This window comes from Bombus affinis, chromosome 3 (genome assembly GCF_024516045.1).
Source record: "Bombus affinis isolate iyBomAffi1 chromosome 3, iyBomAffi1.2, whole genome shotgun sequence".
NCBI classification, from domain to species: domain Eukaryota; kingdom Metazoa; phylum Arthropoda; class Insecta; order Hymenoptera; family Apidae; genus Bombus; species Bombus affinis.
The window spans coordinates 15,887,136-15,913,296 of NC_066346.1; the positions used below are offsets into that span (position 1 = coordinate 15,887,136).

The 26,161-nt window shown below is 35.6% G+C and overlaps 2 long non-coding RNA genes across 2 annotated transcripts; one reads left to right on the forward strand and one right to left on the reverse strand.

Annotated features, from left to right (window-relative positions):
* Positions 1–7,320: 7,320 nt before the first annotated feature.
* On the reverse strand, positions 7,321–8,665 carry LOC126914818 (uncharacterized). The gene is made up of 5 exons (XR_007709823.1): positions 8,367–8,665; positions 8,100–8,147; positions 7,924–8,025; positions 7,637–7,762; positions 7,321–7,476 (listed from the first exon to the last, which is right to left on the reverse strand). It is a non-coding gene; the product is annotated as an uncharacterized LOC126914818 (long non-coding RNA).
* Positions 8,666–8,909: 244 nt separating this feature from the next.
* On the forward strand, positions 8,910–25,870 carry LOC126914870 (uncharacterized). Its single transcript, XR_007709890.1, has 2 exons — positions 8,910–9,623; positions 25,440–25,870. It is a non-coding gene; the product is annotated as an uncharacterized LOC126914870 (long non-coding RNA).
* The last annotated feature ends 291 nt before the right edge of the window (positions 25,871–26,161 follow it).

The following is a 26,161-nucleotide window of genomic DNA, read 5'->3' on the forward strand; positions in this document are numbered from 1 at the left end:
ACGTCAGTTCTGCGCATTTGACGTTCAGTTTCTGCGCATTCGCATCACACCCAGAAAAAAGAAAATTCACTGTCACTGAATCAATGATTTGTCGACACCGCAACTAAAATTCAACTTACAATGCCTCGAAAGCTAAAATAGTCCGACACTCGCCGTAAAAATATCTTTCGTTTCGTACGTTCATTCGAACGAAATAACTCGTCTGCAACTGTGGACCGAACCATTTGAATTTTGCTCGACGAGTTAGAGGAAATCTTCGAAATGTGTTATTTAAATCTTCGTTACAGGTCCAGCTAGAAAAGTTGTAAAAATCTACCTTTACTTTCTTCTTCGCTATTCCGACTAATTGTACTTCTTTCAACATTTCTTTACACGTCACCAATTGTTAATCTTTCCAATTCTTCTAACTCGTAAAAAAAAAAAAAAGAAAAAAGGAAAGAAACAAATTGTTTGACTCAATTTTTGAAAAGTTATTCTGTTTTAAAGAACGCACCAACGCCTCCTATAGCCCGTTACACGAGACTTTTCGGGATTTCGTTCGTTTTGTAACGAAACACGACTATCCCGATCGCATTGGTAAAATTTGAAATCATCCTGAAAGTGCAAATGTAAAAGGCAGAAAATAATTGTGGCGAATATTTGGGGGGGGGGGGGGGGAATAGTACATAGTATAGATAGGTATTTTGAGCGTACAATAAATATCAAAAATTATTCCATTGAATATCAAGACGTATCGGTACAACAGATAATTGACTGTTTAATTAATTTCGTGAAATTAATTTCCTCCACGAGATACACCATAAAGAGCTATCTTCAACATGTTATAGACGCTAAATACTGTCCCATTGAACATTGAGATGCATCGATATGATGGATAATTGACTGTTTAATCACTTTTGGAATCTCTGCGAAATATCTTGTTACTTAAAATACAATATAATATGTAATATGCGATATGTAATATAATATGTAACATACACGTACACACGCGATATATTTATAAAGAAGCACGTATCAGAGTTGGAATAATTTCGTGAGCAACAGTAGACGGTAAATGTAATTTGCAAACGACCTCTTTATCAAATATCAATAAACGCGATCGATATGGAATGGATCAGTCCTTATGCTGGCCAAATATTCCGTCATCATTCAAACATCGATCGAAACTAATCCCAGTACATACCATTCGAATAATCAAGTAACTTCGTTATCGCGTATGATACAGTGCAATTACTTGATTGCAATGATATCTCAACGATTATTAACAGATACCAAGATGTCTCGACAGTTGCAAAAATCTTTTATAAATAAATTACACGTGGCTCGCGAATCTGTTTCAACGTTGCTGGAAACTTTTTGCGTATATGATATACGAAGCATTTCGAAATGATCATTGCAGCACTGTAGCGAGACACGCCTAACTTGATCGTATCGATGAAATTTCAAACGGATTTGGAAGTGTGCGTAGAAGTTATATTTATCAGGGACACGTACTTTCCAAAAATCATCAAACTATTCGAACAGTCAATTATTATTTAGTATGTTAATAAGTAATACTCTTAAAGAGTTAGAAAGAATAAATTTTCGGAAAATGGAACAATTTGACTTTCAAATGGCTTGTACGTGATGTAATCATCTGTTTGATGAACTTTTAATTGCTATCGTAGATAGGATCGTAAAATACTACGAATGTTACAGACATCGTCGTGATTTTCCTATAAAGTAACACACGACGCGTAGTCCGTTTGATGTTCGATTTGCTTGGCTCTTGTAATCCAATTTCAATAAAATTGTACAAAATGCACGTGATACGAAAGAAAATATAAAATATACAAAATACTCTTTACTTCTCTTTTTTTTTCTTTTCAATCATATCCTCAAAAATATGAATTTGCATCAAAATCTACAGTCTAATTAGAATATTAGAAAGAATATTCAGACAGACGATGTATATAAAGGAGATACAAATTACGACGATGAGAGAACTCGCAAGATATTTGTATCTGTGAAATTGCAACTGTTGCGTCGATAAATATCTACGCCGATTAAATTTTTGATACACTTCGGATTCTCATCAGAAAACCAGTAATAACATATTTCTATTTCGTAATATATTTCTGATATACAGAGGATGCTCTCAAAAATATATACACCCACTTTAATTAAATGGTATCGTGAAATTGCTGCATCGTATTATTACAATTTTTATACAAATCTTCCTTTCCTTCAATTTTGTGTACATTTCGGATGTATTCCTTTCTTTTAATCCTATTAATGGATCGATAGATTTAATTTTATAAAATTGATTTTTTGAATATTTATACATTCCATATCTTTTTAAGCACCACGTCACATGATTCTTTCGGTAGAAATAACTGCGTAAAATTACATTTTCTCTGTACCTGGGAGCTTTTGCGCGGTGAATTTTATACGATCGAAGCCCCTTTTTCGAGTGGCGTGGGTGCTTCGGCATGGGAAAGTGCCACTCCATTATCGTTTTAGCTGGCTGTTTCCATTTCTATAAAGTCGTCGTTATTATCGTCTTTATCACAACGAAACCATCCCATTACATCAGTGTATTTAAGGTTTCCCCACAGTTACCCCATCATTCGAGCAATCCACGTGCTTTACATAATTCTCAATATCACGTTTCCATTTTCTAACATCCGTGACTGTAGCTTTTCCAATGTCACGTACTCTTGATGAATCCTATCGCCGATTCTTACACCACCTCCCACGTTTTTAATTAAATTGTATTTTCTTTCTGTACGACTGGAGCGTTGTTAGTTTCATACCAAATTCTTATTTATCGGAATTCTATTCTATCGAACAGAGAAAAGAATGTGTAGATTTTTTAAAAAGAAACTTATCCGTCACTGAGAAATGTTAGGTTCGACTGATAAAACGTACAGACACCAGAGTATTCGTGGGAGCAGTCGAACATCAACGATTCTACGATCTCGGCATATTCCACCTCAAACGCGATTCCGTAAAATTCAAACTAATCGTCCAGCGAGCTGTTCCATGTTTTCCAAACTGAACAGATCGTGAGCATCGGCCAGCGATATGGGAAATGAAGATAATTTCCAATTGTTCGTAACATCTGACGATCATTCGACTTAAAACATAGTTCTCGCGGTCGCGGCAAACAAGTTACGCAGGCAATTTGTCAGCTGTCGAACGAGAGAGCTGGCTGGTTGTACTGCGTTGAAGCAGAGCGATGCGAAGAACGGGAGAGACGCGAAAAGGAAGCGTTCACCGAGAATACGTCCGTTTCGTCTTTCTCGTTAGACGGTGGAAATGAATTGGCGATTTCACCATGAATACTACAAAGGAAGTTAACGCTGTAACTGGCGCGAGTTTCGCGTGAAACGTAGCCTTTGACGAGGTGAAAGCCGGTTTGTTTGCGCGTCTCGCCGAACAAATCCGATAACTAAAATTGTCTGACGAAATTCTTTTACACGAGTCGTGTTCTCGGTAACGCTAGCGGCTATTTAATCAAAATTGTCGGCCGCGTTTCTCGTTGGCCGTTCGATCAACCAACGTGTAATTAAAATGATAACCTTAATAGATCCTCATGGACAAAGATAGCGAGGCTGGCAATTGGCGAAGCGAGCTAAGCAAATAGCGAATTATATCGCGTGTTATAACTGGATCGTGGAAGTTTGCGCATATTTTTAAACTGATAAATTAACCCTGCTGCTGATCCTCTAATATTTCTCGTTCGATCTCATCTATTACAAATAACAGATACGTAAGATAACATAGAAAAATATATAAGTAAATAGTATCGCGAATAATTACGAATAATTGCATTCATTTTCGTTAAAGGTAAATTATATTGTATTTACGTGCCAAGGATAGAACTGAAATAGCCGCTGATATTGATTTATTCTTGTTAAATTTCAATGTCAGAATAAAAAAATTTAGCAGTTAGCCGTTGCGACCTCTTTGAAAAGCGTGTACCTAAAAGTGTGTCGCGAACAGTAAGCGATGGCGAGTATACTCGTCGAACACGGAGTACGGGTGGCTGTTATAATATAGAATTAAGTTGTTACGAAACGACTGTTTTATTTTTCAATTTATTACTGACGGGCTCGTCATAAAAATTGGAGGAAAACAGCCGTGGAGGAAAACACTCGTGGAAAACAGCCAATTGGTTAAACCAGGACCAGATCACGATACCGTTTAAAGATGAAATTTGTAGAATGGTTAGAGTTAGAGAATATCGGAACTTTGTATTATTATAACGTTTACCATCGCTGCGCTCTCGATATTAACCTTTAACTGCTGCTCTGGGACTCCCAGAAGATATAAACATCCGCCTAACTTCGCTCTCGAGCAACGCGTGATGTCAAGTGTCTTGGTAATTTTCAGTTAAGTCGTATATATAATATTATAACGTATAACGTTATATAGTATTACCATATAACGTATAACGATATATAATATTACGTAATAATGTATAACGTTATACAGTATTAGCATATAAAGTATAACATTATATACTATTACGTAATAACGTATAGCGTTGTACATTCTTACGTTATAACGCATAACGATATATAGTATTACCATATAACGTATAACGTGTTACGTTATAACGTATAATGTTACATAGTATTACCATATAACGTATAACGATATATACTATTACGTAATAACGTATAACGTTATATAGTATTACCATATAACGTATAACGATATATAGTGTTACGTAATAACGTACAACGTTATATATTTTTTCGTTATAACGAATAGCGTTATATAGTATTACCAAATAACGTATAACGATATATACTATTACGTAATAACGTAAAACGTTATATGGTGTTACCGTGTAACGTATTGCGTTGTATACTACTACGTTATAACGTTATAACGTATAACGTTGTATAGTATTACCATATAAAGTATGACATTAGATACTGTTACGAAATAACCTATAACGTTGTATATTGTTACGTTATAACGTATAATGTTATATAGTATTACCATGTAACGTATAACATCATATACTATTACGTAATAACGTAAAACGTTATATGGTGTTACCGTGTATCGTATTGCGTTGTATACTACTACGTTATAACGTTATAACGTATAACGTTGTATATTGTTACGTTATAACGTATAACGATATATAGTAGTACCATATAACGTATATCGTTACATAGTGATACGTTATAACGTATAATTACCATACAATAAACGTGTATTCTTCTTTACAAAAATTCTGGTTTCATACTTACATACCTTTTACTATTACGTAAGAACGTATAACGAAATATAGCATTACGTAATAACGTATAACGTTGTATATTATTGCGTTATAACGTATTACGGTATATAGTATTACCATATAACGTATAACGATATATACTATTACGTAATAACGTATAACGTTGTATATTATTGCGTTATAACGTATAACGATATATAGTATTACCATATAACGTATATCGTTATTTAGTATCACCATGTAACGTATAACGGTATATACTGTGACGTAATAACATATAACGTTGTATATTGTTACGTTATAACGAATAACGTTATATAGTATTACCATATAACGTATAACGTTGTATATTGTTACGTTATAACGTATAACGATATGTAGTAGTACCATATAACGTATATCGTTATATAGTGATACGTTATAACGTATAATTACCATACAATAAACGTGTATTCTTCTTTACAAAAATTCCGGTTTCATACTTACATACCTTTTACTATTACGTAAGAACGTATAACGACGTATATTGTTACGTTATAACGTATAGCGATATATAGCATTACCATATTACGTATAACGATATATACTATTACGTAATAACGTATAACGTTATATAGTATTATCATATATCGTATAACGTTGTATATTCTTGCGTTATAACGTATAATGTTATATAGTATTACCATATATCGTATAACGATATATACTACTACGTAATAAAGTCTAACGTTATATAGTAATATCATATATCGTTTAACGTTGTATATTGTTACGTTATAACGTATAACGTTATATAGTATTACCATATAACGTATTACGATATATAATACTACGTAATAACGTATAACGTTATATAGTAATATCATATGTCGTATAACGTTGTATATTGTTACGTTATAACGTATAACGTTATATGGTATTACCATATAACGTATAGCGTTGCATATTCTTACGTTATAACGTATAACGATATACAGTTTTACCATATAACGTATAACATTATACAGTATTACCATGTAACGTATAACGTTATATACTATTACGTAATAACGTGTAGCGTTGTATATTCTTACGTTATAACGTATATCGTTATACAGTGTTACGTTATAACGTATAACGTTATATAGTATTACCATGTAACGTATAACGTTATATACTATTACGTAATAACGTGTAGCGTTGTATATTCTTGCGTTATAACGTATAACGTTATATTGTCACGTCCCGCGTTCCGCACGTGACGCCACGAACCAATAACTTATGAATAATTAAACACGACCAATAATAATAAATTAACTAATAACTAACCAATCAAAATAAAAAGAATTATACGACAGACAATCAAAATGAAATAAATGAATCAATAAGAAGAAACACTACAACCAATCAGCAATGACATATAAAATAAAAATAAAATGAAATAATTAAATGAACCAATAAATAAGACAAGCCGCGATTCAAATGTATGAGATTTCTCTGCGAAAACACATGTATATACACACACGTGTATGCATATCTGTGTGTGTGACCTACTTCGTGAATCTGAATAATTGGTAACCTAATAAAATAAATAAAAGAAATAAAATATACTACACTACGTCAGCATTCTAATAAAAGTGAAAATTGTATAGAAGATTGCTCTGCGACACACACATATATAGATATACACATGCGTACGCGTATCTTTGGGAAAAATTCATAATATATATATGTATGTATACGTTATTAAACCATTAAAACGCAAAGAAATAAATATATAGAATTACATTTCTACGAACCTAGAGAATTATATACGAAATCCACATTATGGAATATTCAACCAATTAACGATCCGAGAAACAATGAGAATAACAATACACGCACATATACATATGCATATATATATTTTACATAATGGAAAATTACATTGTGAAATGTATATATATATATATATATATACACACATATTATTATATCGAACAACTACTCATCTAATATACAAAACCACCCTGTGAAAATTACATTACTGAACATTCAACTAAACCAACTGAAGACTTAATATAATAATATATAATAATATAATAATATATATACATAGATATGTGAAATAGCGTTGTATATAACCAGAAACAATACAAATGTCACACGACTTCTTCAACAACTTCGACTCTTCGTTCCTGCCGACAACACCTCACACGATGACTGCGTCTTCTAGGGCCACTTACGGATTCTTTACAATTCTTCTTCTTCTTGCACTGAAATATCATATGCAGTGAATAAAACACGAAAGAAGCAGGATGAACTAAATAAAAGAAATCATAACAAGATACACACCGAGACACTCCGCATGGGAACCTCTTTACAAAGATACCTCCGTATCTATCATTAAACGCATAATAATCAAGATGCACAAACCTCATTTGGAAGTCGACACCACTCACAGCGTGCCAATGCAAGGGAGGAAAACGAATGAAATTGTATTTCGTGAAGACGTTTCACCACTTTCCATAGATCAGAAACTGGAGTTACACAACTAATAACCTAATAACAAGAAAGTAATATAAAATATACACGATTTAATATATAGCAAATATGGACATATAAATCTACAAGGAGCAAAATATATCTCATATTGTCAAATAAAACCAAATTGTCAAAAGATCATCAGGACACGACGTCAACGAAGGTGCCACTGTGCCTACTTGGGTGGAAAACCGCCCCTTCAGCATCATCCTTCGCACATATTCACACACGCACGTCGATCACGTCATCTCGTACCATTCACATATCTTCCTCCTCTTGCGCTAAAACAAATTCACAAGTTTAAGGAAACAAACAACATGCGAAACGAGATAGAATACTAAGAATACATACTCACACAGTTCGCACAGGCGCGGACGCTTTTGTGTCCATGACTCAACATAACCTGTAATCACAAAAAGAAGATAAAAACCCCAATAAACTAAAATACCGAAATAGCGATCGCATACTAAAAATCACTGATCGAGATTCATATAACCAAAATTCATAGCACGCCATTATGAATACAAGATAACCTCAAAATATAAAACTATACAACTTTATAATTAAATCAAACCCTCACGATCACACTACAACGACTTCAAAATGATATATTAAAACTTACCATTATGTAAAAATACTTTATTGGAAGAAACAAGAAATAACGCGTGCTACACATACAAAAGCCACGGCGGAACTGCGAGATGACCACCGCTATGAAGGGTTACAAGAGCATCGCAGATGCAACTTCGGCAAAGACACGTTGCTACACGCGTATGGAAAGTCCTTGCAATTTTGACAAAACGGATTGCACGTGCCTTGATCGTTCCCATTGGCATCAGCAGGAAAGGATTCGGAAGGATTGCAGACGCAATCTCGGCGAAAGACAAACCACTGCAATATCCACATTCAATCACGTATTTTGAATGTTTCCATCAGCATCGAAAAGGTATACGAGAAATCAAGACACGGCGTGGGATGAAGCAAACAAGACATCAGCAATCATCAAAATCCACGTTCTCTCATGGAAACTCTAAAAACCTGCAGCATTGCGATTCCCACCGGAACGAACTGCCACGTGACTGCCATCCCATTGGGGATGTCATTATAAAAAGCGTAGCGACACATTTCAAATCAGATTAATTGTTAGCGTTCGGGAGAATTTAGCGAAAATAAGGAGATTAATTGTTAGCGTTCGGGAGAATTTAGCGAAAATAAGGAGAGTAATTGTTAGTGGTTCAGTAGAATAAAGAAGAGTAATTGTGAAAAGAGAGTAACTGTCATTAGTTGGTTCAGTTAGATTAGAGTAAGAGTAATTGTTAGCGTTAGGGAGTATTTAGCGAAAATAGAGTAAGAGTAATTGTTAGCTGTTCGGGAGATTTTGGCGAAATTACAGAAGAGTAATCGTTATCAGTTAGAATAAAGAAATTGTTAGCGGTTCAGTTGAATAAGAGAATAATCGGAATAATTGATATTAGTTGAATCGGTCCGTTTCGGTAGAATAAGCAGATAATTGGTATTAGTCGTTCAATCGAATTTGAGTGAGTCTGATATCAGTTCGTTCAGTTGATTTAATTAGAATTTAAGTTAGGATTAGAGAATAATTGTTCGTTCCAGTTCGAGTTTAAGAGTTGCGAGATATAAATGTTATTAGTCAGTTCGAATTATAAAATAATTGTTATTAGTCAGTTAGAATTAAAACAATAGTTGGCTCAAGTTTTGCGTTAGAATTTCGAATTGTTAAACACGTCCGGACACACTGTTGTTTACACTGTTCAAATTAAATAAAGATTAAAACAAAAAAAATTATAGAAGTGTAAATCTTTGTAAAACCGGAATCACCCCAGCGGCCTGCCCGTTCATCAGCGGAGGCCAACGTCAGGTGAGTCAACTTTAATTATTATTAATAATTAATAATTAATAATTAATTATTACAATACACATAATTATTATTAATAATTAATAATTAATATATTAATTTATTAATATATTATATAATTATATATATTATATAATATATTATATTAATATATTATATATTAATAATTAATAATTAAAATAATAAATAATATCAATAATTAGTAAAATTCGTCATTAAATCCGCCAGGAATAATTATTTATAATATAATTGTTTATTCCAAACAATCCTCTCCCGTGCTAGTATTCCTGGGCATAGCAGGTTAGCCGAAACGTGGAGATTGTTGACCAGTGGCCTAAACTCCAATCAACGCTACTTAATCTAACAAGAAATATCTAATTGAAGCAGTCCTTAGACTGTTTCCGGTGGCAGCGACTACTACATTGATTAAAATTTGAAAATTTGGATAGCCAAACGTAACAATATGGTGTTACCGTGTAACGTGTAGCGTTGTATATTGTTACGTTATAACGTATAACATTATATGGTGTTACCATATAACGTATAATTATCATACAATAAACGTGTATTTTTTTATACAAAAATTCCGGTTTCATATTTACATACCTTTTACTATTACTTAATAACGTATAACGTTGTATATGGTTACGTTATAACGTATAACGTTATATAGTATTACCATATATCGTATGACGTTGTATACTATTACGTAACAACGTGTAGCGTTGTATGTTCTTACGTTATAACGTTCAACGTTATGTAGTACTACCATATAACGTATAACGTTATATACTATTACGTTATAACGTATAACGATATATAGTATTACCATATAACGTATAACGCTATATACTATTACGTATACTATATGTATACTATTACTTTTACGTTATAACGTATAACGTTATATAGTATTACCATGTATCGTATAACGTTATATAGTGTTACGTTGTAACGTATAACGTTGTATACTGTTACGTTATAACGCATAACGTTATATAGTAGTACCATGTAACGTATGTCGTTATACAGTGTTACGTTATAACGTATAACGTTATATGGTGTTACCATATAACGTATAATTATCATACAATAAACGTGCATTTTTCTATACAAAATTTCCGGTCTCATATTTACATACCTTTTACTATTAGGTAATAACTTATAACGTTATATAGTAATATCATATGTCGTATAACGTTGTATATTGTTACCATATAACGTATAACGTTATATAATATTACGTAAAAACGTGTAACGTTATATAGTATTATCATATAACGTATAATGTTATATCCTATTGCGATATAACGTACAACGTTGTATGTTGTTACGTTATAACGTTTGGCGATATATAGTATTACCATATATCGTATTACGGTATATACTATTACGTAATAACGTATAATGTCATGCAGTGTTACCATATAACGTATAACGTTATATAGTATTACCATGTAACGTATAACTATATATACCATTACGTAATAACGTATAACGTTATCTAGCATTATCGTATATCGTATAACGATATATACTATTACGTAATAACGTATAAAGATGTATATTGTTACGTTATAACGTTTAACGATATATAGTATTACCATATAACGTACAACGGTATATAGTGTTTCGTAATAACATATAATGTTATATATGTCGGATGTACGTCAGGATTGGGGGTGGTGGTGTTCGGTGAATCTTCGTTGAAATTAGCCATAGGTGCGGTGTAACAATAGTTGAGTTTATTGACACAAATTAGGGATATTACAGAGTCGATAGATAGTCGCAAGGTATCGATATTCGCGGCACTAGGACAATGGTCTCGGCTCCGGCAACGTTTCCGCGGTCAATGGATGCTGAACTTTACCCTTCGTTTGCGTCTAAGTTACACTGTATATTAGAGCAAGGAGCAATTATTACATATACGAAAGACAGGTCGATTACTGATGAGATCGCACTGGAGAGTGACTCTCCGTCGCGGAGACGCTGTCGAAGAAAACTATGATGGGTGTGCCTATGGGCACGAGATCATCGGATTCGCGGAGAAAAGTCTTCGTTCGAAGGGTGAGGGAAATTGTCGTTGCTGTTAATTGGTCAATTTCCATGTTGGTGGTTAGAGAAAGATATTAGCTGTCCTTGGGGAACGTTGCTAGCGGGAAGCGTCGTTCGTGGAAGGATAGATTTCTCTTATCTTCCCGTAGTTGGGGCACAGGCCATTTGTCTATTTGAGTGACTTTGTGTAATTGAAATTTAATATTCGTAGCGGGTCCTCGCCCAGCTAAACATATACTGCGAAGATGCGTTGGCATCTGGCAATCGTCTTACCCGAAGGACAAAGTCTGCGTGTGGCGAGCAACGGGACAGAAATCGTTGAAATGTTTACCGTCGTGCCCCGTCCCAAGTATTTCTTTTAAGGAAAGCTATAGAGTTACTTCATGGCTTTGTTAGATAAAACGTTCATCCCTTGACCGCGACTACGTTCGGCGACCGGTTGACGCCTCGAGCCCGAGCTCACTATCATAAATTTCGAATAAGTACAGTCGGACCGAATTACAACAGTTTCTTAGTGCGGCTATGATGAAATCTGGATTACAGCACTAAGGGGGTATCGCTTCAAAGGAGAGGCTCCGGTGTTCTTTCATCTCCGACACGGCCATTCTGATTATCACACGTCCTCGGGTGGATCTAAAATATTGGGTTTTCCTAACATTAAACTTGATATAACTGGTATTTTGTTCCTTTATAGTTTAGCTAAATTATATTGTACTGGTCTCTTTATGGCTTAACTAACTGTCCAAATAGGTCAAGGGCCCAGGTTAACAACAAAAATTTCGATCGGACGTTCAATGATAAAGTAGGGAGGAAAAAAAGACACAAAAGTCAGTATCATTACGGTTAGTATTCAAAGCGCCAGTTGCATTTTGTGAGTTACCGGTCAGACCGTAATGACATGACAGATCATTTTCGATTTCATACACGGATGAGTCTCAGTTTGTTGGATCATATTACCGCACTGGGCGTGTGTGGAGACACTGAATGCGAGTACAGTGTATGGTGACACTGAACACGAGTGCATTGATGTAATAGGCGTGTATGGAGACACTGAATGCGAGTACAGTGTATGGAGACACTGAACACGAGTGCATTGATGTAATAGGCGTGTATGGTGAGGTTGCCAGTGTCACGTCGGAGACGCAAGAAATCACGAAACCGATAGATCGCCGGTGATCTTGTGACAACGACCATACCCAAATAAAATAAATAAATAAAAAAATCCTACAATGTTAATATTTATAATCTAATATTAAGATTATTATATTATATCGTATTAATTGTTATATTACAATAGGAAAATTAGAAATCAATCTGGGAATCTACGTGGAAGTACAAGCGAAGCTCCAAAATAACAACTACGTTAAATATTTTTTGGCAGGAAAATCATTGGGTAGAAACTAGTTTTTATTTAAACGAAAGCCAGTTTTCAATTTCTCCAAAAGCGATACGATTCAAGAATTTTAATCGTTAATAATTCTGATTATGAATAATCATTACGAACGATTCGATTTGTTCCTCGGTCGCTCGATAATAATTTTAGATCATGGGAATTTAATTTGAAAAGGTAATCAATGGAAGTGACCTGAATTTTTGTTCGGTTATCGAACAGTGACCATTATCAAGGAAAACCGAATTTTGCTTTGGTTACCGATAACCATTATCGATGGCGAAATTGATTTTCGATTATCGCCAAGCAATATCGATGAAAAAAATATTTTCTAGTCACATTCGACTATCGTCGATATTTATTGACATTGCTGATAATCGGTTTTCACTGGCAACGTAAAGAAGCCTAATTATAAAACTGATATGTTTTATTATGCAAAGAAAAAGATACGAAAATGTACGAAACAAAGCATAAGATAAAAGATATCACGGTGCAACTGTTAATAAAAATATTCTACTGCGATATCTTTCATCCTATTCGTTTCCTATATTTTCATATGTTTTGTTTGCTCGATAAAACACACAAGTTTTATGAATAACTGCGAACACACGTACTTTTGGCTTGTTAACTAGGTGATTGAGGGTTTTGTCATTACATGATATTGACAAAATTCGCAATCACCTAGTTTCCAACCCAATAATTATCAGTGACGTTAATAACGATTGATAATATAGCCAGTGATAATTGACAATGTAGAGCAAATTTTTGCCATCGATAATGGTCATCGATAACCAAAATAAAATTTTCTCGCCACGGATAACAGTTACTCGTAACAGAAAAAAAAAAAAAATATTTAAAAATCCGGTTATTTATGTTGGTTACTGGTAACCAAAATGAAATTTCTCTCGTCGATAATGATTACCGGCAATCAAAAAAACTTTAATCCGTTTTAACGGTTATTCGCGATCAAAAATTTTTTAATTAAAAACATCAACCTTCATATCGCAACTTTGCAAACTTCTCTTGTAACAGTTATGATGTCTTGTAATTGTAACATTTATGGCAAATATACATTTAGCGAAAAATTAGTATATAGCATGAATAGAAGTAGTCTTAAACATTACAACTGGTGATAAAGATCGTTTCGCTAAATATCGTGGCTTAATACAGCGAATAATTGACTGCTCAAATATTTTCATCGTCTTTGCGCGACGAATATTTTATGTAACTTCTGGATACGGTTTTGCAGAGAAATTAGAAATTTTAGAAATTTCACAATCACGTATAATCGTGGCTCGTCGTGCTGTTAATGAAGTTTCTAAATATTTCGTGTAATATAGAAAAAGTGAAAAGTTTCTAAGAGTCTTCGAGTATCTTCGTGCGTCTCTGTGTGCGTATAATCGAGCGTCTTTAGATCGCGAACGTAGATCGAGGAAGAAATTGCGCGTCTTTGACCGGTTAGGCGGAGCAAAATTGTACGTTAAGAGATTAAAGACTGACACTTGCCAGGGTTACGAGTCATCTAGAAAAATAAGCTCCCGTAGAATATCACCTGAACGCCAATTTTGTCTCCGACTACGAGCACACGTAGTCCTATTACGCTGTTCTCTAGGGGGAAACGAGTGGAGAGCGAAAGAGAAGGCAGAGAAGAGCTCTCCGAGGAGCATCATATTAGTTTGAGAATTTTCTCATAAAAACAGGCTGAAATTTAAAGTTGATTTGAAAGTAGAGATCGGTTTTAGAAAGGCTACCGGTTCGATTGGATCTCAGGCTGAAAGTTTCATCTACAATTATATCTCAAATATTTGTGCAATTTTATATCTTCTTGCGTGTATTGCGTATGCTAAAAATCCGCAATTTTAATTATCACGTTTCGCACGAGACCAGCATTCGCGCAAATACTTACGAGCGAGAATTTATTCAAACAGTATAAATCTAATCTACAGTAATCTACAGTTAAAACTACCTAGAATTTATTTTATAATAATATGGCGTTAATTACCGTCGTTTCGGCACTTGCAAGTTTTCGAGAAGAATCGCCTCATAGCGTTGCACAAACGATAAACAATTAACATTGTCGTTATCGAACTCAATTTGTTACGAACTGTCGTCGCATTCGTGCAATTTATATTTAGCATAAACCGTACGCTTAATACAACCTTACGGTTATTAGCAAATTCCTTGTTAGCATATTCCTTATTAACTATTATTTCTAGAAACGAGATAACATTTGCTTGCCGAACTTATCAGAATATTTGTCTTTCGTTCGTTTGCGTTTATTAGCTGAGCGTAATTCTCGCAATGGTAACGCTACTCCGGGTTCTCCAGTTGCTGTGTATGATATCGTATAAAAGATAAATGCTTCGGTGAAGAGTAAATTTCGAAAGAAACTATTCGTTAATTTGCCAAGGATTCGTATTCTTCTAATTACACTTGCTAGCCAAGTGTAACTACCACAATCGATGCCAATAGCCCAAGTTCGATCGTAACAGGCGGATCGTTTCTAACTAATTTTACGTAGAACGTTCTGATCGATATTATCGTCGTCCCACTGAACCAGTTGTTCGCGTTTATCGCGTCGCGTCTTAAAATCGGGCAATTGTCTGGTTTGCATGATTCGTTCGACGAACGGTAACGCAGCTGTACGCACAGAAACCGATAAATCAGCTCTACAAACTGATTAGACCTCTCGTTTAGAAAGACGGTGTAAATGAACATAAACACGTTTGTACGCGAGAGCCCATAGAAAGGAAATTCCGCGTACACCGGCAGAAACGACTAGCTTAATTTCAACGACAGCATCGTTTCTGAGAATTGAGCATTCATCGTTAAACATCAAAGCGTTGGCTTTCAGAGATGTACAAGTTTCTGTATGGACGGTGTACACACTCCTGCTCGGACAGCCGAGGAGCACGGACGTGTCTAGACGGTCGTCCTCTCCAGGTATAAGTGAATAGTGAAAAAGTGCTTCAAAGTAATAGTGCTGCAAAGTGATAGTGAGGAGGAAATAAAATAGCAATGCAAATACCAACTATAAACATAGCAACAAAAGGAGAAACATATTATATAAGAAACAAACAAATTAACATGGAGACAGAAGAAACAAAAGAGCATCGGGGACAGGAAGATAGCAATTCAGAACATGAAAGATACTACCAGGACAAAAGCTGGAAGCTAGCGAAGGCTAGCAAAAAACGCAAAACAACTACAGACATAAGTGCCATAGGAAACCCAGCTACAGAAAAGCAGCGATGGCTGCAAGAATTATCATTAAGTAACTCCTTCAGCTCACTAACGGAAGAAATAGACGCTGACCCCGTAAATAAAACCACTATCCAAACAAATCATATTACAAAACCACCACCAATCCTTGTTGAGGCCCAAATAATAGACCCGCTCATCGATCTACTAAATAATCTAGATGAGAAAAACAACTACACAATAAAGCAAACAAAATTGGAACAAGTAAAAATACAAACAAACACCCCAGAAACATTTAGGAAAGTTATAAAAGCATTAAAAGAAAAAAATGCTATTTACCACACGTATCAGCTTAAAACTGAAAGGAGCTATAAAATTGTCATAAGAGGATTGCATCCTAAAACGAACATACATAAACTAAGCGATGAGTTAGCTAAAATTGGTCATCAAACAAGAACAATAAACAATATAACAAGATTCGACACAAAGCAACCATTACCACTATTCTTAATAGAACTGGAACCCAGAAACAATAACAAGGAAATATATGATATCAAACAAATACTAAACACAATAGTAACAGTCGAACCACCACGACACAAAAAAGATATACCTCAATGCATGCGGTGTCAACAATACGGACACACTAAAAATTATTGCAACAGAAGCCCAGCTTGCGTCAAGTGCGCAAAAAATCACTTAACTATACACTGCCCATATTCTGGAAAAATAGAAAAAGTTAAATGCTACAACTGTAACGGAAACCACCCAGCAAGCTATAAAGGATGTGAAGTAAGAAAACAATTACAACGTAAACTGTTCCCGCCCCTACGAAGCAGAACAATCACTAACACACAAGCCCAACAGGACAGCACAAATCCTGAAATAATTCCAAGTACAGAGCAAGCAACAAACACCAAACCTATCAGCACCAACACCATTCGTGGTCTAAGCTATGCTCAAATAACCAGCCAATCAACACATACACACAACCAATACCACAGCAATAGTAACAATGACACTGCAGAAATCAAAGAACTGCTCAAACAATCCATAAAGAACACCGAAATGCTAACCAGAATGATAAGCGAACAAAACGCAGTACTCAAACAGCAAACCCAACAAATCACAGTCATGCTACAACTAATTACAAACGTGCTAAGCAAAAAATAAAAACGGACACTCTAAAAATAGCAGCCTGGAACTCAAGCGGCCTACAACAACGGGCCCTCGAAACTAAAACATTCATATACAATAATAATATAGACATACTACTTGTCTCAGAAACACACTTCACTACAAAAAGCTACTTGAAAATACCATACTACACCATATATGATACCAAACACCCCTCAGGAAAAGCTCACGGAGGGACAGCAGTGATAGTCAGAAACGATATCAAACATTATCTACACAGCCAAGTTAACAAAGTATATTTACAAGCAACCACTGTTACAGTTCAAACTAGCAGCAACTACTTCCAGTTGTCAGCAGTATATGTGCCCCGCGACACAAAATAACAACTCAAATGTGGGAAGAATACTTCCAGGACCTAGGGGACAAGTACATCGCAGCGAGAGACTACAACTCCAAGCACACGCTATGGGGGTCAAGAAACATTACACCTCGAGGCAGAACACTGGAAAAATACATTAGAAATAATAACCTCAATATATTATCCACAGGAACACCGACACATTGGCCGACTGACCTGAACAAAAAACTAGATCTTCTGGACTTTGCAGTACAAGGGGACTAAACACAAATAAACTAAAAATAACACCCAACCTCGAGCTCAGCTCCGATCATACACCCATAATAATTGAATACAGAAACAAACCAATACACTATAGCAAACCAGAAACACTATGCAATAAAACCACCAAATGGCAAACTTTCAGAGAAATAATAGAAAGCAAAATAAACTGCAACATCCCGTTAAAAACTCCTGAACACATAGAACAGGCAGTAGCAACATTGACAGCAACTATTCAAGAAGCAGCAAGGACAACCACTACACCCGAACCAACCAGCAGACAAACAATAACAATCCCGCAAGAAATACTCGACAAAATCAAAGAAAAAAGAAAAGCAAAAGCAAAATGGCAAAAATACAGAACCCGAGAAAACAAAAAACACTTAAACAAACTTGCAAAGGAAATAAAAAACAAAATAAAGGAGCACAACGATAATGAATTCGCAAAGTTCATAGGGACACTGTCCACACACGAGATCACCAACTATTCACTATGGAAAGCCACGAAAAAAATAAGGAAGCCAATAATACCCGTCCCGGCAATCAGAAAAGCAGATAACACATGGGCAAGAAGCAACGAAGAACAAGCTGAAGAATTCTCCAACCACCTCTGCAACACATTCACACCACACATTATCAACAACAGCAACCTCAAAAGTCATACGGAGGAGGATCCACAAACCACTACTACCACAACCGACAAGGAATACAACATAGCTAAAACATCGGCACAAGAAATTAGAAACATAATTGATAAAACAAAAAACAACAAAGCGCCAGGAATCGACCTAATCAATGGTAAAATCTTGAAAAACCTTCCGCCAAAAGCAATAAGACTAATGACAATAATATTCAATGCAATTCTAAGAATTCAATACTTCCTCAAACCATGGAAATTAGCACAGATCAAAATTGTACATAAACCAGGCAAAGACCCGCACCAAACTGCATCTTACAGACCAATATCACTGCTTCCAGTATTTTCCAAAATACTGGAAAAAATAATATATTGCCGGATAAAAACAATAATAGAGACAAAAAAACTAATACCGGATCACCAATTTGGTTTCAGAAACAAACACTCCACGATAGAGCAAATGCACAGGCTTATAAACGAAATAATAGTAGCACTAGAAAACAAGGAATACTGCACAGCCCTCTTTATAGACATAGAGAAAGCATTCGATAAAATTAACCATGAAAGTCTACTACAAACAATTAGGAAACAATTCCCGGAGCAAATACATCACTTAATAAAATCCTACCTAAGCAGCAGAACCTTCGTAATAAAAATCAAGGACACACATTCTCAAGTTAAAGACATCAAGGCCGAGGTACCACAAGGAAGCGTCCTAGGCCCAATACTATACACATTATACACGGCGAACATACCAACAACTACCAACAGCACAGTATTGACATTCGCGGACGACACAGCTATACTAGTCAGGCATACTAACCCAGAAACGGCAGTCAAAATACTACAAGAACATATCATAAAAATAGAAAATTGGCTACAAGAAAAACAAATAAAAGCAAACCCCAATAAATGCAACCATATTACATTCACGCTACGAAAAAGGATACCACCAAACATCCTATTGAACGGCACGCATATAACGCAAACAAAGCATGTCAAATACCTAGGACTCCACTTAGATCAAAAACTCACCTGGAAACTACACATCAAATCGATAGTAGAAAAAATACAGAAAACAAGGAGACAAATGCATTGGCTAACAAGCCAAAAATCCAAACTAAGCACAGAAAATAAATTAAAAATATATAAAACGATCATAAAACCAATCTGGACGTACGGAATACCACTATGGAGGACGGCAGCAATGAGCCATATAAACAAAATAGAGGTAATACAGGCTAAAATCCTCAGAACAATAGTAAACGGATCTTGGTACGTCAGAAACGAAGATATACGAAGGGACCTGGGAATGCCAACGGTCAAGGAAGAAATTAGCAGATACTCCGAGAAATACAAATCAAGAATAGCAACACACACAAACCGGCTAGCTGCGGAAACATACAAAACCATAAATATAGACAGAAGACTAAAAAGGAAGCACCCAGCAGACCTTATAAAGGACATAACCTAACAAACACGAGGATGGTACCCCGCTGGGGGTAGGCACCAACATGCTAATTTAACCGTTAAAAAATTCCACCAAATGTCCAAATTGGGCAAATTGTGAATTTTAATAAATAAATAAAAAAAAAAAAAAACGTTGTACACGTCAAACGTTCCTTGATTCGATGAAATGCAGCCTCTACTTTGCTCGATTTGTCACGGATTAGTTGCACCGTGCAAGCAAGGTTTATACTTAGACTTCAAAGTACCGAACATCGATAAAACACAACGCAGGTACGTGTTCTAAACGCTGACACGAGCTTCCAAGTTTTCCAAGGAAAAATTGTTTCCCGCGGTTTGCGCGGTGGCTCGCGCTGCTATTGCAACGTTCGCAACGGAAAATTTTTTCCAAATGCGCATTACGCGACACTTTCCGAAAGTTTGTTAACGCTGTAACGAGACAGGAACCGCTGCGAGAATTATAACAGTGAAATTTGAAACGAAACCGACGATGCAGATGGAAATTACGTTATTCTGGACATTTACTTGCGAACGAAGTTTATTTAGTATTAGTGAAAAATTAGCACACGGTATGAACAATAGTTTTAAACGCACTATTAGTCTCAAAAACGATCTCGCTATTTACCGTGGCTTATCGACGTAGCGAACAAAATTGGTTTTTCCAATAATTCGATGATCTTTTTTCCGATACTTGTGTGATACATTTTCAAATCTGTTCCACATTTTGCACGTATAATAATAATAATCACCATAGTTTTGTCTCGTTACAGCGCCAGTGAAATTTCGAAATTATTCGGTGCGATATACCCAATGGCATGAGAAAGCGTTCCAACGTTTATCACGGAATGTTTTCACGAATGTGCGATGCGTGTCATGCGAGATATTTGGAAATTTCGCTGGTGCTGTAACGAGACGCGAGTATTGTATTGGAAAAATTTGAAATGGATCGGAAAATGTATATGGAAGTTACAGGACCTTTCTCGAAAATTATCGACAGTTCAAATATCAGGTTGTACAACAAAAGAGTCTTTCGTTTTATAAGAAAATAATAGACGCACGACGTTTCTTGTTTCCTTTATTTTATCGAACTACGTACGTTCCATTTTGTTCTATTAAGGTAAAGACCACGACATTTGACAGATTAGCTGTCGTGTTTGTATAAAGATGCATTGTCGTAAAAGACATATTCGTAGAGGAAAGACACTTTTGGGGCAACCTAATATTTGGCTGAACCTGACAAAACTGTACGCTTGTAATAAATAAAAAAAAAGCCTGCTACGCCCTTTCGATCATTTCAGCTCGAGTTATGTGTGGGTCGACCCAATTACGTTCTTACAACGTTAGAGAATACCTTCGTTTTGAAGAAAATGAAAAAAGATCGCACATTTTCGTTTCAATTTTCTTGATTAAACCTCTTCTCCCAACGTTACAAATATGTTTTATTATCGTTAAAACAGGGACAGACTCGAAAGTACAAAAATTGAAGAGTCGCAACTGATGTAACGAACATAATCACGATAGTCGTGTCTCGTTACAGCGTTAACGGGATTTCAAACTGTTTGGCATAATACGCGATCCTACGCAAAATTTCCGCCAGCTCGGTGAAGTTTCGGCTATCCGAGTCTCGTATTATACGATGTGTTTCCAGCTTTCTCCTAACTGCGCGTTTTTTTTTCGAAATTTTAACGCCGGCACCGCGCGAACAAAGTAAATAGATTAATTGAACTTTTAATCGATCAAATAGTCAACTAAACTGAAACGCAAGTACGATGTTAAGTTATCGAAATCAATTTTACGATTTTACCGTACGAACGCCGGTATCATCCGACCTTTCGGTATTTTCCGAGTTTTCTATTGTTCGTGTGATACGCGTCACCTCGGAACGATCAAGATTATTCGAACACTTTCGCAAGCCATAATAAGATTACAGAAAAAAGTACTTTACTGTGAATACACGTTTCATCGGAGGAATCGAAATTTGTACAGGACGAAGTAACGTCGTTCGAACGAAGCTGCGATAGACTTAAAGTTGGGCTGTACAATTTCTAGATTTATATTAATCTTATAGAACGAAAAGACCCAGAGCTCTATGAACGTTCTAAGAGAACGGATCTCCTTCGGCGTAAATGGCGCTCCTTATCGGCGAACGGCTACAATATCCTAAATCTTTCTTTTCGACGGTTTCCACGTCGATCGAGAGAAACTATTCGTCGAAATGGACTATCCGTGGCTGATCTATTACGGTAGAAAGTGAAAAAGAACGTAAACGAAGGAATTGGCCGACATAAAGGACGATAACTGTTAATTTAAACGTAATAGAACGAAAGAATACGACGTATTCGTTAAAGGATATTTAAGACAATTTAAATTAAAATCGATTTTCACACGACGTTCTTCGATTTTTTCCAGAACCAGATTATATCTATGATAACGTTTCGATAATATCATTTTATGCAAAGGAAAGCCAATTATATGATTGAAAGAAGAAATTTGGATCAACGTATGGATATCCTTCTATTTCGTTGCACGAGTTGCGAATAACCTGTCGAATAATGATAAAGATAGAAACGAATATGACAAAGGCATAACGAAGGAACCAATATTCAGAATTTCGTGCGTTTAATTCCTCGAAAATTGCACTTTTAAACGCATCGGTCTCGCAGTTCAACCTGCCGGGAACAAAGAATTTTATCGGAAACATCGTTCTAACATTTCAATTTTACAAACGTTTCGCTCTGCTTCGTTAAAAGCTGCGCGTATTTGGTAGATAGAAAATTATGCACATACGTTAAAACGTATAACGCGCAACAGGCAAGGATATACGCGTACGTGCTGCAAACGCGTTAAAAGCGAAAAATATCGCTGAAATTATTTTCCCATAATAAAGAAATCGTCGGGCCTCTTACGAATACAAAAGATAATTCGTTAAGATTATAGTGTCTATTAATTTTACCATAACGAGTTTAACAGAGCTTTCGAAACTAAAAGCTTTATCACAGACGATAAACCCTTTGAGTGCTGAATACTCACGGCCTATGTCGTCCGTAAAGACGGCGCGTGTCTAGCGCTGACGATCGCTGTGGATGGAATACTTTTTCGTTAGACTGAACTCTGTTGATTAACTATTCAAAGCGCAAATCGTAATAAGTTATAGTAGTTTAAATGATTAAAATGAAAGAGATTAAATGATTCAAGAGCGTTATATTTTAGTTATTTTTAATTATTTATTATAAACATTGAAATTTACAGTTAACTAGAATTTGCGTAATAAACTAGAAAACTAAATTTAGTAAATATGTAAAATCCCTAGAGTTCGTGTAGGATAGGGATTCTTTTTGTTTTACGGGTAGCACGACAGGCTGTGCTTAACGGAGAGATCGATACGGACGAGCAGTTGAAGAAGTACATGTTCCCCAGACGGACGGACAGAGAGTTACATTAGAGAGACAGACCAGGCTATAGAATAGTTGTTTAAGATTGTAAAGACTGAAGATTTAAGATTTAAAGACTGAAGAAGAAAGATCGGTAGCTCAGGACGTTCAGGTAAACATTGCACCAAAGACTTATAATTTCCCGTTTAGATAATCATCGTTATTGATTGTTATAGACGCATATTAATTGTTGTTCATTTTTTCATTTTATCAAATCATTTCATAATAAAAAAAACTCGATTTTCAGACTTCAGAATCGATCCCTGAATTATCCCATTATTGAACCTTATAAATCGATTTTCGCCACGTCATGCCGCTGAGAGTTAACCTACGTGTCGTCATGACCGAGAACGCGAAAGGGGAGAAGATAGACAGTATAAAATATACAGACAACAAATGACCTAATAGGAATATATTTAAATATATTATGCAAACGTTGGACAACGTTATGTTTTGTTAAGCTAACAGGATACACTAAAAGTCCATTATCAAGAAAGGGGATGTGGCCCGTAAGCAAGTATGTTCTTCTCGATATGACCATCAGACAGTACCTGTGATGCGGTTATCCCGGAAGTACATTGCGGAGTCGGTAGAGAGCGTTTCCTGACCTCTCGCCAGGGAGACAATAGATGAGGATTTAAGGGTGTCGAATCGGGATCCATGCAACGCGGAGGCGACTCGTTCCTTCGCCCTTCCTCTTCCTCTTCGCCCGATGTGCTTTCCTCTATGACGATTTGAGGCTCGCCATAGTTTGCCACATTCACATTCGGGCTGTACCATTGTCTTCTCATCTTGATTTAGAAAACTCTCACTTGAACATAAATAAAACGTTTCTTCGTTGAAACCGTATCATAGTGGAGAACGATCGAACAGTACAAAAGAATGAATAAAAATAAGTCACATTTTTATTAATTTTCTTTTGTATGTAAAAACAAATCTGATAGATTCAAAGATACAAGATCTTCCGATCTTCCTTTATTGCATGGACGAGCAGTTGAAGAAGCACGTGTTCCCCAGACGGGTGGACAGAGAGTTACATTAGAGAGACAGACAAGGTTATAGAATAGTTGTTTGAGATTGTGAAGACTGAAGATTTAAGATTTAAAGACTGAAGAAGAAAGATCGGTAGCTCAGGACGTTCAGGTAAACATTGCACCAAAGACTTATAATTTCCCGTTTAGATAATCATCGTTATTGATTGTTATAGACGCATATTAATTGTTGTTCATTTTTATATTTTATCAAATCATTTCATAATAAAAAAAACTCGATTTTCAGACTTCAGAATCGATCCCTGAATTATCGCATTATTGAACCTTATAAATATAACACGAGTTAATAATTTAGTTGTGTGTGAAAAATTCAGTGCTTGGGAAAACTAAAAAAACCAGATGTAGAGTTTTCTTACAAGTGGTGACCACTTCAACAATAACGAGGTACTATTGGCATTTGTTTACTGCCGTAAGGAATGCATTTATATTTATTTCACGCAAACGTAATAGTATTACTTCTGCATAGGTGTTCGGAAAAATTGAAAAACCCATACATGCGTCCTTAGTCCATGCCGAGCACTTACAGAAAACGCATATATATGTCCTTAGTCCACACCGATAGCTTTCGCCAGACACCTATATGCGCCCACAGCACTCAAAGGTTTAAAACACTGTTCTTTGTATCATTTCCCTATTTATAGTTGCGATATCGGGAATAACTTTAAACCGTTTTAAACGTCGTTTACTCGATTAACTCGCGCGTAACGATATTTGTCGTGGAATCTCGCAAAGAACGTAAAGCACACGTAACGATTCATCGATAAATCGGTTAACGACGTTGTTACGATTACCACGAACACACCCGTTAACGATATTTTTTCCATTTTTAGGTTGTTCGCGAACGAAAGGGAATCGTCTCGAGAAAGAAAAATCGCTTATAAGTATTTGAGCACATCGAACTTTCAACGCTCGGTAAGTATTCGTAAAATCCTACAAAAGTATTACAGCCATCTCGATCGTTTAATTCGATTAAAAACATTTTCGTTTTTAGAGAATTTATTCAACGGTAGTCGTTCGATGTACTAGGTTGTCCGAGAAGTTTCTTTCGTTTCATAAAATGATAATAGATGAGCAACAATTTCTGTTTTATATCATTTTATCGAATTAGGTGCGATCCATTTCCTTATATCTCTATTATTATGTTCGTGCATAATTCGATAAACTAATATAAAAGAAAGGACATCGCGCGTCTATTATTTCTTTATAAAACGAACACAACGTATTAAGTTGCCCGAAAAGTGTCTTTCTTTCGCAAAAAGAATTTTTTACAACAGTGCACCTTCGTACAAACGTGAAAGTAAGTCTGTGAAATATCGCGGTGTTTATCTCAACAGAACAAAACGGATCGTACGTAATTCGACAAAATAATACAAAAGAAGGAACGTGCGTCTATTATTTCCTCATAAAACGAGAGAAACTTTTCGGACAACCTAATAGTAGCGGTACAGCAAGAATAACCTTTCAGAGGCGAATCGTATAGAACGGATAAAAAGAAAAAATAGGAAACTAGGAAAGTAGAAAAAAGTCGGAGATTTCATGCGAAAACGGAGAA